The following is a 14400-nucleotide window of genomic DNA, read 5'->3' as shown; positions in this document are numbered from 1 at the left end:
GCCTAATCCAAAGTTGAGTGTTTAATTCAGTGCCAAATGCAAATTTACAAATTGTAGGAAAAAGTCAGCGTATACCTTTGTATGTAGACATTAGCTGGAAAAACTAACTAGTAATAAATCAGTAACCCATTACATATTTTTGTCACTCTTTTTGTTTAATATATAGATACAATTTGTAAATTACACTTAAAAACACAAACTAAATTAAATTATCTACACACAGTGCATTCATAAAATATTCAAACTCCTTGAACTTTTTCCCATTTTTAATGTTTCAGCCTTATACTGCAATTGTTTACTTTTTTCCCCACATCAATCTACACTCAATACTCTAAAATGACAAAAAAACTAAAACAAAAGAAATGTTTTTTGGAAAGGCGCACACCTGTCTATATACGATCTAACAGATGTAAATACATATCAAAGCAAAATCCAAGCCATGAGGTCAAAGAAACTCAATGCAAAGCTCAAAGACGGGGATTATGACACGGTGCAGATCTGAGGAAGGCTACAAAAAAATTCAGCTGTATTGAAGGTTCCCATGAGCACAGTGGCCTCCATAATTTTTAAATAGGAGCAATTTGGAACAATTATGACTCTTCCTAGTTCTCACCACCCAGCCAAACTGTGAAAGCTAGGGATGTGGATGGGCAAAAAATTTGGTTCGGTTCGGAAATTCGGGTAAGAAAAGATTTGGCACTTTGGCAATTCGTTTCTGCACTTCCGAAATTCGGAACTTCGGCAATTCGGAACTTCAGATTTCGGAACATCTGTAGGGTTCCATACCCTTAATCCTACCCCTAATCCTACCCCTTACCCTTCCTCTGTCATCATTCAAGTAATTTTTCCTCCCTCTCTTGCTTTGCCACTTTTAAGAAATCCAAAGCACTTGGGCACTTCTGAAATTCAGCACTTCGGCAATTTGGCACGTTGGCAATTCGGTTTGTCACTTGGAAATTCAGCACTTTTGCACTTCAGACATTCGGAAGCATCCGAATGTCCGAATTGTCCGAAATTCGTCCAAATTCATGTTCAGAATGAAATGAATTGCACATGTCTAGTTAAAGCAATAAAGAAGGGCCTTGGTAAGGGAGGTAACCAAGTACCCAATAGTCAGTCTTGGTGTGCTCCCGACATTATGTGTGGAGATAGGAGAAATTTCTTGAAGGACAATCATCACTGCAACATTGGTTCAGGGGTTTGGTATTTCCATGGAGGTCATAATGTGACCTCACCGCACATGAGGCTCCTGCCCAAAAGAGTTCCATAAAATCCCACTGTGCGGTCAGTCTCTTTCGGAAATACACAATATAGTCAAAGTACCGAACATAGGGGTTCGTGGGTACGCTCAGTCTATGTCTCTCGTTCGGAAAGTTTGCTTCCACCAAGCTTCTTTCAATTCCCATACGTTTTACCGAACTTCGATGGAAGTGGAAGTTCTAGCGGTGTTCGTGCCGTCGAGTGTCCGATTTGAGTTTAATGCACCCGATGGCCAAACACAGCTCTGTGTGTTGGCGGCTAAAGATGGCCACCGCAACGTGTTCGTATACCGAATGGCGACCACCCAGCTGACTGCTTAGAACGTTTGCGGTTTAGGAGTGTTAATGAGGTGACAGAGGTTAATGAGTGGCACACTCCGCGTGCAGGTGGTCTAGTTGTTCGGGAGTTTGTTAGGTAGGTCAGCAAAATAATAATAAAATGAAGGGAAATGCAATGTCCCAAACACATAGGAAAGTGAAACAACGTAATTATAATCCAGAGACAGGGTGACCCATCAAACACATCACCTGCACAGTACCATCAAAAAGGGGAAGCATGGTGGTGCTAGCATCATGCTTTGGGGATGTTTTCGGCAGCAAGGACTGGAAGACTGGTTAAAGGAAAGCTGAATGAAGCAAACTATAGAGATATCCTTAATAAAAAAAAATCCAGATCCAGAGCGCTCAGGACGCACGAGTGGCTTAGGAACAAAACTGTGAATGTCCTTTAGTGGCCCAGTTGATGCCTAGACCGGAATCAAATTGAATATCTGCAGTGACCTAAAAAAAAGGCTGTCCACCAATGGTCCCCAATAAACCTGACAGAGCCTGAGAGGGTCTGCAGAGATAAATGGCAGAAACTACCCAAATCCAGGTGTGCAAAGCTTGTCACATCATATCCAACAAGACATGAGGCTGTAGTAGCTGGTGTTTCAACTAAGTACAGGTGCAAGTTAACCATATTGTGTCAAGGTGATATTCATTTTATTTTTGTTTTATGGTTTTCTAATTGTGTCAAAAATCTGATTTTTGCATTGTCATCATGGGGTATTGATCTTAGCATGATGTGAAAAAAATATAGTTGAAATATTTATAGTATAAGGCTGCCACGTAAAAAAAAAAAGAAATGAAGGGGTCTGAATACCTTCTGAACACAACCAATGAAGCCAACCAATCAGAGTGTCCTGACAGGCAAGTCTCATTTGTTTTAAACATTTTTTTTAGTAACAACCCCTGGATGTTGGGCTAAGGTAACATCCCCAGGACGTACTTGAAAACCAGAATAATCTGAATGTACCTTTCCTGGTTAGATACTTTGTTATTATTATTATTATTATTATTATTATTATTATTATTATTAATAATATTATTTCTCTCAAAATCTGCTGTGAGAAAAATAAGACTTGCTTTTATAATGACTTTTCCTGCGCCTGTTTTCGCAATTTAGCTCTTTTGGCTAAAAATTTTAAATTCACTTTGAATTTCCATTCTCACTTTGATAAATAAGCCTGTATATGTTACTCAGTTAACATATACTACCAACAATAACTAATGGTTATTATTGATATTTATTTTAGAATTATGTGTATATTTATATGTATTTATATCTTGCAGGATTTTATGTACAGTACATGTAAAATGTACTTGTCATCCTTTTGGTATGCAGCTCACGTCTTCCACCATATGACCACATGGCTAGCATATAAATGTAAACAATCCCAAAAGGTCTTGGATGCTGTTACTATTAGTAGTTACTGACCCTGTCACATGAAAGGGCATATCAATTCATCGAGATACATAAACACAATGTACTGTTTAAAATGCAAACCCACATACACAGTTATCTGTTAGCACAAAGTAAAAACACCAAGGTATTCAGGAGATCTGATTAAGCTAATATACTATTCCAAACACTGTAATAAAGTGCCCATACTCTGGGATTTTTCAATGGTTCTTCTTTATTCTGTAATAGAATCCATAAGTCAACGTTTCAGTTTCCTCAGCAACTTTCATCAGGACAAAAAAAAAACAGAAGAACCACTGGAAAATCCCTGAGTGCTGGTACTTTGTTACAGTGTATATATATATATATATATATATATATATATATATATATATATATATATAAAAACTGCAAATATCCCGCACTCAATGTACCGGTCTTGTACTTGCCTCGGTGCTGCCTCAGCCTTCAATATATACAAATGGAAAGAGTGCACTCGAAAGGTCTTCGTAAAAATATAAACAATTTATTGTGCCAAACTTCAAAGACATATAAGTCGACGTTTCAGTCCTCGTAGGACTTTTTTCAAGACCAAAAAAGGTCTTGAAAAAAGTCCTACGAGGACTGAAACGTCGACTTATATGTCTTTGAAGTTTGGCACAATAAATTGTTTATATTTTTACGAAGACCTTTCGAGTGCACTCTTTCCATTTGTATATATATATATATATATATATATATATATATAAATATATACCCAGTGTATATATATATATATATAAATATATACCCAGTGTATATATATATAAAATATATACCCAAGAATACAGTATATATTCAGGGCTCAAAGTTCAAGTTCTATTGTACTAGTCAGACCTTAATATTACTTGTCACTGCAAGTCTGGAGGGTCAATGGCACACTCCCCCGAGACATTTGATGCATATGGACAATCACAGTCAGAGGGAAGACCAAAATAAAGAGAAATATAGGATAAAATGCCTTTACAAACTCTACCATTAGCTGGGTTGTACTGCGTATGTCTGCACTTAATATTTACAATTTCCAGACTATGTTAAAATTAGTCAAGTGCATGGCCAAAAAAAATATTTTGTTTAATTTAGTACCAATTTGTTAATTTTCAAATTGTGGATCGTTTGGAATTTGGAAATTAATGATACAGAAAAAAACAACATTTGTAGAAATTTCGTAACTGAAACAAAGTTCGGACGCCATTATTCCCGTTATTGCAAAAGATCCCAAATTAGGACTTACTAGCCAACCAAACAGAGAGGTCTTACTAAAATTGAAAGTGAGGGACATTTTCCCACACTTTGCAATAGCTGACATAGTGAGGAAAGCCCTTATATAGGCTTTGCTACTCTATCCGTGCTCAGCTTACGGCGAGCCCTCTATGGTTAAAGATGGATTCACTGTTGTTGCGGCACATTTTTTTCTGGCTTTTGTTTATGTGATTCAGGTTGTTTTTATCATTCATTAGTTGTGTTGCAAGATATTAGGTCTTTTTTTTGGGGGGGGGAGGGGCTGACAAACAGAAGAATTAGAAGAAAGAAGACTTCTGATGGTAATTATAATAAAATACTATACATATTTATAAAAGGGGGTTTCGGTAGTGCGATTACATTTTAAGTAAGGGTAGCAAGAGGATTGGGGACACCTAGCCACTGGGGGGCAGTGGATTGGCGTAACACTATTTGGGGCATATCCACCCCCCAATTTTACAATTAATTAGGGCCCCTAACGGGTGGGGGCTTATTGAGACTTTACATTGTATTACCAATGATACATTTTAGGGTCAATGCATAGGGCCAGGATAACATTAGGTTCTCTCTCTTTAAAATTAAGGTCCCCATGTTGGGGGACACTAGGCCCTCCATGAATCCTATAATAGTCACCCACTTACCATGGGTGGGGATGTTGAGATTTAATATTTTTACTAAATATCCCCAACCGCTGGATGTGTGGGGACAGGTGGACAGTCAATAATCTGTTCACCTCTCACAATTTTTCTTTTTTAATTTCCCCAACCAATGCCCATGGGATTGCTGTCCAATCACTAGTTTTAAAATGTTAGTAGATATCTCCCCATCTGCCAAATGGCATGTGAGTATATAGGTGTCAGGATTAGAGATACCCTAACACACAAACCTAAAGGAGACAGTAAAGGAACACGTACCTATCCTTAGAATGGCTAGGCTAGTGCCTGAGACAGATAAATGAAATGTCTGCAAGCAGACAGAGAACAAACGAGAGACAGGCTAACAGAGAAACACACAATCAATAGTCAGGACAAGGTCAGGATAACAGAGAGCAAGAATAGTCACACAAGGTCAGTAAACAGGAAATCCAATACACAGTGTAAACACACTCTCAGGTAACAAGAACCCCAACAGGCAAACTTTCTGCAGGCAAATAGTACTTAAAATTATCATTCACTTGCATGAAAGCAAGTGAATATTTTGTGAATACCAAAGTTGGTGAATGCGTTTGGTTCATATTTGGTCGCCACGCGGTCATTGATGAATGTCCAATTCCTATGCTTTATATCGGTTCGCATGTGAATATTACTGATAGTCAGAAAGCTTCCAAAACAAATGATACAGAATAAGTTGGACCAACCAAATTCTGACCCTTTTTTCTTTTTTTTTTATTTGTAAATCTGCAAATTCTCAATGTGGTTTATATTTGGTCATTTTCACAGGATGTTGTCCATTCGGACAAAATATGGTGTCTAGTGAATAACACTATGTTTCAAAAACATTTTTATTTACAGAATAAAACCCTCTCAGTACAAAAGCAACCTAAAGGGTCACTTCAACCACCATGACAACTTCAGTGATTTGAAGTGGTCATGGTGATAGGAGTCTGAGTCTGCACATGCACCATTACTGTTTGAAATGCTGCACATTCAGAAATATTTGCTCCAACCCCGAACACGACTTTGGCAGCCTGGAACTCTGTTTTGGGCTGCCTAATGTCAATTCTGTGCATTTTTTACATCTGTCATCAGCATGCTGGCACCAGACATAACCATTTACTCAGGGGCGTACCTAGAGCATTTGGCACCCGGGGCGGATCCTGTGCTTGGCACCCCCTCGCTCCCGCCCCAACCCTTAAAAAAAAAAAACAGAAAATTTATTTTTAAACGTTTTCTTTTACAATTTGTAAACTTTGCAAAACCGCTGTCAGCCCCTTCTACAAAACCCTTGTCCTGCCCTGCCTTGCCCCTCCTAAAAATCCCCTGTCCTGCCCCTTCTACAAATCCTGTACTGCCCCATCTACAAAAAACCCGCAACCCCCTTCCACAAATCCCCTGCTTATCCCCCTTATAAAGACTCCTGTCCCAATACAAAACCCCTGCCTCTTCTACAAAATCCCTGCAGCCCCACACACACATTTACAGGCAGACAGTCACACACACAGTTACAGGCAGACAGTCACACGCACACAGTAACATGCAGACAGTCACACATACAGTCACAGACAGTCATGCACACACCTACAGGCAGACAGTCACATATACATTGACACACACACACGGCAGCAGCAGACAGTCACAGACAGATAGTCACACACACGGTTACAGGCAATATCAAACAGTCACAGGCAGACAGTCACACATACATAGTCACATGCAGTCACACACACAGTTATAGGCAGACAGTTACACACACAGTCAGTTACAGGTAGTCACACACAGTCATAGCCAGACAGTCACGCACACAGTTACAGACAGACAGTCACATATACAGTCACTCACACACACAGTCACAGGCAGAGAGTTACACACACACACACTTACAGGCAGACACACACACAGACACAGTTACAGACAGACAGTCACACACACAGTTACAGGCAGACAGTCTCACTGTCAGGGTACCTGTAGTCTCTACCCCTGAGACGGGTAGAGACTTAGACGTTGTTCCATCCAGACAGCATGATTCTTCCGTTCCTCGCGGTCCCCTCGCGCATGTAAACGCCGGCCGCGAGAGAACTATGCCTTTTTGTAACGTGACGCTCAATAGTCAACGTCATGACGCCATTCTAGCCCGACCTGTCAGTCAAATCCCGGACACGAATCAGGCCTCGGCGGAGGCGTGATTAGTCTCTAGAACCAGGGTATTTAAGGGAGCTCTCAGCATTTGCTCATTGCCCTGTCGTGGTTCTAGCCAGCCTAGTCACACAGTGCTCTTGTATTCTCTTGTCTTTTGGTTCTGACCCGGCTTTGTTATTACTTCCTGCCTTCTCTGTTATCCTTGACCAGGCTTGTCTCTCGCTTACCTGTCTTCTCGTTCCCTCGACCTCGGCTTGTCCCTGACCATTCTATACGTAGTTTTACGTTAAGTCCGGCCATTCTAAGGTCCGGTATACGTATCTGCTACTCTTTGTACTCTGCGTGTTGGATCCCTGTCCCGATCCTGACATTACGACAGGGCCGATGGATCCTGCAGGTACAAACTGTCAGCTTGGTTCTCCTGATCCTAGGTTTGACGCCATGGATCATAGAATGGATCAGATGGCACTAGCACTACAGGCGTTACTATCACGTCCTAATAATCCACCTGAGGAGATGCGTAATACTTCTATTCCTCCTGTGGGTTCAGGGCTAGAGGTAGCCACTGTAGGTGCTTCTTCCCGAGTTACCCCACCTGTACGTTATGCTGGTTCTCCTGAGAGGTGTCGTGGCTTTTTGAACCAGATCAGTATCCATTTCGAGCTACAACCCCGTTCCTACCCTACTGATAGGGCAAAGGTGGGATTTATTATCACCTTACTCATTGAGAAGGCTCTGAGATGGGCTAATCCGTTGTGGGAGAATGATAATCCTTAGTCTATAACTATAATGCCTTTGTAGCTGCTTTTAGAAGAACTTTTGACCCCCCTGGCAGAAAGGTCAATGCAGCTAGATTACTGTTGCGCCTTAGACAAGAGAACCGAACACTTGTGGATTACGCACTAGAGTTCAGGTCTTTGGCGGCAGAGGTTAAGTGGAATGAACAGGCTTATATAGACGTATTTTTAAACGGATTATCCGATATAATACTTGACGAGGTAGCGACGAGAGAGCTTCCCGAGAATTTGGAGGACTTAATTTCCTTTATCTCTCGCATTGACGAACGTCTAAGAGAGAGGCAGAACACTCGAGATAGAACCGGTAGACCTTCCTTTAGACTAGCTCCATCATTTCAAAGTCCTGAAACCAAAACTCCACAGTTTCCAGAACCTATGCAGATAGGCCTTACTCGCCTCTCAGAAGAGGAGAGACAGTACAGGAGAAGGGAGGGACTGTGTATGTATTGTGGAGTCAGAGGTCACTTACGTTTGAATTGTCCCAATCGCCCGGGAAACGCTCGCACCTAAGTTTCTCTAGAGGACAGGCCTTGGGTGTTTCTATTTTGTCCTCTACTCATAACTACAAAGAACACAGGCTTCTATTACCCGTCTCTTTAACTTGGGAGAGGGGAACTTTAGAGACTATGGCATTGATAGACTCCGGAGCTGCTGAGAGCTTTATCGACCAAGTTTTTCTCACCAAACACGCTATCCCATCCCAGTTAAGGAAGACACCTTTGGCTGTTGAGGCCATAGATGGTAGACCTTTAGTTGAGCCTGTGATTTTCCGGGAAACCACACCTCTTAACTTAACTACTGGTATTCTACACAAGGAGGAGATATCACTACTACTCATTTCATCTCCTTCTGTTCCCATAGTTCTGGGATACTCCTGGCTGAAGAGACATAACCCCATTATAGATTGGAAATCAGGGGAAATAGTCTCGTGGGGTCAGGGTTGTCAAGAGAGATGTTTAAAGAGAGTGTCACCCCTTTGTATTGTTAACACACTTAATAACTCTACCGACTCTACTAAAGTACAGATACCGTCCTTGTATCTAGATTTAAAGGCGGTATTTGACAAAGGAAAGGCTGATACCTTACCACCACACAGGCCTTTTGATTGCAAAATTAATTTACTTCCTGGTACTATGCCTCCCAGGGGCCATGTATACCCTTTATCTACGAATGAGAACGTAGTCCTAGAGGAGTATATTCGTGAAAACCTAGACAAAGGGTTCATTAGGAGATCCTCCTCCCCTGCTGGGGCTGGATTTTTTTTTGTTAAAAAGAAGGATGGTTCTTTAAGACCTTGCATTGACTACCGAGGTTTGAACAAGATAACCATTAGAAATGCCTATCCGATCCCCTTGATCACCGAGCTTTTTGATCGATTAAAGGGTTCCAAGATTTTCACTAAGTTAGACCTCAGAGGTGCTTATAACTTGGTGAGAATTCAGCAGGGACACGAGTGGAAGACTGCGTTCAATACTCGTTATGGGCACTATGAGTATACAGTAATGCCTTTTGGTCTCTGTAATGCCCCGGCGGTATTTCAGGATCTAATTAATGAAGTTCTTAGGGAGTTTCAACATGACTGTGTTATTGTATACCTCGATGATATACTTATACATTCCAGGGATATTGAGACTCACCACGGACAGGTCAGAAGGGTTTTGCACAAACTTCTTCAACATGGCTTGTACTGCAAATTAGAGAAATGTAGCTTTGACCAATCCCAGACTGTCTTTCTTGGTTACGTGATTTCTGGAGAGGGCTTTGAAATGGACCCGGAGAAACTCCAATCCATTTTAGATTGGCCTTTACCTAAGGGCCTCAAGGCCATTCAGAGATTTATTGGTTTCTCTAATTATTACAGACGTTTCATTAAGGGTTACTCCTCTATTATTGCTCCTATCACCAATATGACCAGACAAGGGGCTGACACTAAGAATTGGTCTACTGAAGCACTTCTGGCTTTTAAGACTCTCAAGGAGCTGTTTGCTTCCGCACCAATTTTAGTTCACCCTGATACTACTCTGCCTTTCCTACTCGAAGTTGACGCTTCTGAGACGGGTATAGGTGCCATCCTGTCCCAAAGGTTGGGTGTGGATAAACCATTACACCCATGTGGGTATTTTTCCAAAAAATTATCGGGTACTGAGAGCAGATATGACATTGGTGACAGGGAACTCCTAGCGGTTATCATGGCTTTAACCCCTTAAGGACACATGACATGTGTGACATGTCATGATTCCCTTTTATTCCAGAAGTTTGGTCCTTAAGGGGTTAAAGGAGTGGAGACATCTATTGGAGGGAACTTTGCATCCTGTTACCATTTTGACGGATCATAAAAACTTATCCTATATTGGGGAGGCTAAACGATTATCATCGAGACAGGCCCGTTGGTCTATATTCCTTACTCACTTCAATTACATACTCACATATAGGCCTGGTTCTAAGAATTCTAAAGCTGATGCCTTGTCTCGCCAACATGAACCTTCTGCCATATCTGAGCCGGTTTTATCCTCTATAGTACCTAAGTGTAATATTATCGCTAACACAACTCTCAAAATCCATTCTCCGCTTCTTGATCAGATCAGGAGCTTGCAGCATCTGGCACCTAGACTGACTCCTGCGTCTAGACACTTCGTTCCTCCTGAACTCCAACTGGAGCTCTTACAGTGTCTTCACGAGAGTAAGGTGGCTGGTCATCCGGGCGTTCGCAAAACATATTCCTTGATCTCTAAGGATTTCTGGTGGCTTTCTTTACGGAGGGATATTAAGGATTTTATCGGACCCTGTGAGGTCTGTACTAAGACTAAACTACCTCATTCGCTTCCTTGTGGTCTCTTACATCCCCTGGAAGTTCCAGAAAAACCTTGGTCCTGTTTGGCGATGGATTTTATTGTGGATTTGCCTGTTTCGAAAAAGCACACTGTTATTCTCACAGTGGTGGATAGGTTTACCAAGATGGCTCATTTCGTGCCTTTACCTAAACTTCCGACTTCACCTGAATTAGCGGAGATTTTTGCTAAAGAGATCTTTCGCTTACATGGGATACCTTCCGAGATTACTTCTGATAGAGGTTCCCAGTTTGTTTCACGTTTCTGGAGATCATTCTGTTCTCAACTAGGCATTAAATTGAATTTTTCTTCTGCTTATCACCCTCAGTCTAACGGAGCCGCCGAACGTACCAATCAAAAGATTGAACAATATCTGCGTTGTTTTGTTTCTGAACACCAGGACGATTGGGTCGGTCTGATTCCTTGGGCAGAGTTCGCACACAATAATCTTGTTTGCGATTCAACTCGCTCTAGCCCCTTTTTCATGAATTATGGTTTTCATCCTTCCATTCTTCCCTCGGTTCCTTCTTCCCAGGGGGTACCGTCGGTTGATACTCATGTTGCCAATCTGAAGAAGTTGTGGGATCAGACTCGACGAATTCTCCTACATAATTCTATACTGTATAAAAAACACGCTGACAAACGCAGAAGGCCGGCTCCTAGTTTTGTACCTGGTGATAGGGTATGGTTGAGTACTAGAAACATTCGTTTGAAAGTACCGTCTATGAAATTCGCTCCTCGCTACATTGGACCCTATAGGATTCTGATAATCCTGTTGCGTATCGCCGAGCGCTTCCCTCTGCCTTACGTATTCCTAATTCCTTTCATGTTTCCTTGCTAAAACCCCTGATCTGTAACAGATTCTCTTCCGAGGTCTCCTCTCCTCACTCTGTTCAGGTTGAGGGTCAGGAGGAGTACGAAATCAACTCCATCATCGATTCTCGAATCTCCCGGGGGAAAATCCAATACCTGGTTGACTGGAAGGGATATGGTCCAGAAGAGAGGACCTGGGTACCACAGGAGGATGTCCATGCTCCTCGTCTTCGCAGGGCTTTTCATTCCCGCTTTCCATCTCGTCCCGGTTCCTTCCGCCCGGTGGGCGTTTCTGAGAGGGGGGGTACTGTCAGGGTACCTGTAGTCTCTACCCCTGAGACGGGTAGAGACTTAGACGTTGTTCCATCCAGACGGCATGATTCTTCCGTTCCTCGCGGTCCCCTCGCGCATGTAAACGCCGGCCGCGAGAGAACTATGCCTTTTTGTAACATGACGCTCAATAGTCGACGTCATGACGCCATTCTAGCCCGACCTGTCAGTCAAATCCCGGACACGAATCAGGCCTCGGCGGAGGCGTGATTAGTCTCTAGAACCAGGGTATTTAAGGGAGCTCTCAGCATTTGCTCATTGCCCTGTCGTGGTTCTAGCCAGCCTAGTCACACAGTGCTCTTGTATTCTCTTGTCTTTTGGTTCTGACCCGGCTTTGTTATTACTTCCTGCCTTCTCTGTTATCCTTGACCCGGCTTGTCTCTTGCTTACCTGTCTTCTCGTTCCCTCGACCTCGGCTTGTCCCTGACCATTCTATACGTAGTTTTACGTTAAGTCCGGCCATTCTAAGGTCCGGTATACGTATCTGCTACTCTTTGTACTCTGCGTGTTGGATCCCTGTCCCGATCCTGACACTCACACACATACAAACACACATACACACAAAGTTAAAGGCAGACAGTTACACACACACACACACACACACACACACAGTTACAGGCAGACAGTTACACACACAGTTACTGGCAGACAGTTTTACACACAGTCACACAGACACACAGTCGCACACAGACACACACTCTCACACAGTGGGCTGGAGTAGGAGTGGATTCCCTGAAGTCCTTCCCTGAAGCCTGTGGAGAAGCAGGGATTCCATCTTGCTGCAGCTCCATGTGCAGCAGTAACAGCAGCGATTAAGGGACGTATTAAGCCCCCGCCCCGCTGCCGGTTTGGCTCCGCCCCAGATTTTGATTAGCTGTCATACTGTCATACAATTTTTTTTTTTTTTTCAATTTGTATTTTTTATTCATTTTAGAACAACATACACAATTGTTTTTTTTCCAATATATTCAGGTTAAGTGAAATATGTGAGCATATTGACAACGTATTGGGGATAAAAGTAAAGGGATCAACAGTGGGAAACAGTAATAGAGTGTAAGGTAGTCTCTAAGATGCCTCTGTGGTCATTAGAGGACCTTTAGGATCAGTGTCCAGTGGCAGAGTCCTGTGGACCATTGTAGCACGGTGTGTCGCAAAGGGGTCTGTATAACTCCTTCTTTCTCTGTGTGGTCTCTGTTATTTATCGGGTCTGGGTTTCGCAGCTTTAGGTAGTGGAGTCAGCTTCTTAACGGTGATGGTGGGTGGTACACTGTGTCGGCGTTTGCTGACACCCTCTGAGTCTCCCGGGTTTTTGGTGGGAGGGGGGGTGTTTTGCTGTGGAGTGGTTGTCAGGCCTGCCCTTCGTAGAAAGAGCTCCAGGTCGTCTCCTGAGGTGAGTTAACAGCTCTCTCCCTTAATTTCCGTGATGAGGGACCCTTCCATGCCCCAGCGGTACCTGATACTGGCGTCTCTTAGCTTCCTGGCTATAGGAGCCAGCTGTCTCTTTTCCGTGAGGACGGAGAATGGAGTGTCTGGGTAGACTGCTATTTTGTGGCCGTCCATTGATACTATCCCCATTTCCCTGGATTTTGTGAGTATGGTGGATCTCACGGAGATGTCACGGGTCATCATGATTACATCTCTAGGTGCTGAGTCTGGTGCTGCTGCTGATTTCCGCACTCTGAACGCCGAGGTGATCTGTGGTATATCGGGGTTACCGGCAATACCCATGGCTGTCAGGATACTATGGGAGTAGGGCAGGAGCTGCGTGCTGTCGACACTTTCGGGGATGCCTCTGAAGCGCAAGTTTTTCCGCCTGTGTCTGACCTCCATTGTGGTGAGTGTACATTTCATTTGCTTTACCTGGGAGGTGAGCTCTTGTATGTCTCGGCCGGCGGTGCTAATTTTTTCGTCTCTGGAGGTTTCTCTCGTTTCCAGGGAACTGACTTTCTGTTGTACCCCCTCCACTTCTGTCTGCAGTTGCTGGAGGTCACCCCTCCATATCTGTCTCATCTCCACCAGGAGCCGTTTTATATCGCCTCTTGTGGCAGGTGCTTCATCCTCCTCCGATTCTGAGGCAGAGGATCTAGGAGAAGGCAGTGAGTCCTCCTCTTCCAGGGAGGCTTCGGATGCCTCGGGTGTGCAACAGGCCTCAGGCGCCATCTTAGGTCCCTGTGAGTTCGTCGGCCGCTCAAAAGCTAGTCTAATGTCAGGTTGTCGGGGCTTGGCTGGACCTTGGGGCCTCTTATTTTTCTTCCCCATCGTCTCTGCTTTTGGGGGGTGTCTGTCTCTTGGGTCAGAATCGCACAATACTGTGGTTTTTCCGTTTTTTCTCTGGGTCTGAGCGGAGCTCCGTGAGAATGCGTCCGCTCAGTTTCGCTGTCGGCCACGCCCCCACTGTCATACAATTTTAATGCATGTTACTGCTGTTGGGGCATGACGTGAATGCTTGTTCAATTAATCCATGCACGAAAAAATAAAGAATAAAAAAAAAAATCATGTGAAGTGTCAGTCCTCTTTAAGATTTTTAACAAAGAAAAATAAAATTACAATAAAAAAATTGCCATTAAAGGCATT

Source organism: Pelobates fuscus, chromosome 5, assembly GCF_036172605.1.
Source record: "Pelobates fuscus isolate aPelFus1 chromosome 5, aPelFus1.pri, whole genome shotgun sequence".
NCBI lineage: Eukaryota > Metazoa > Chordata > Amphibia > Anura > Pelobatidae > Pelobates > Pelobates fuscus.
Note: the sequence above shows the minus strand (reverse complement) of the source record.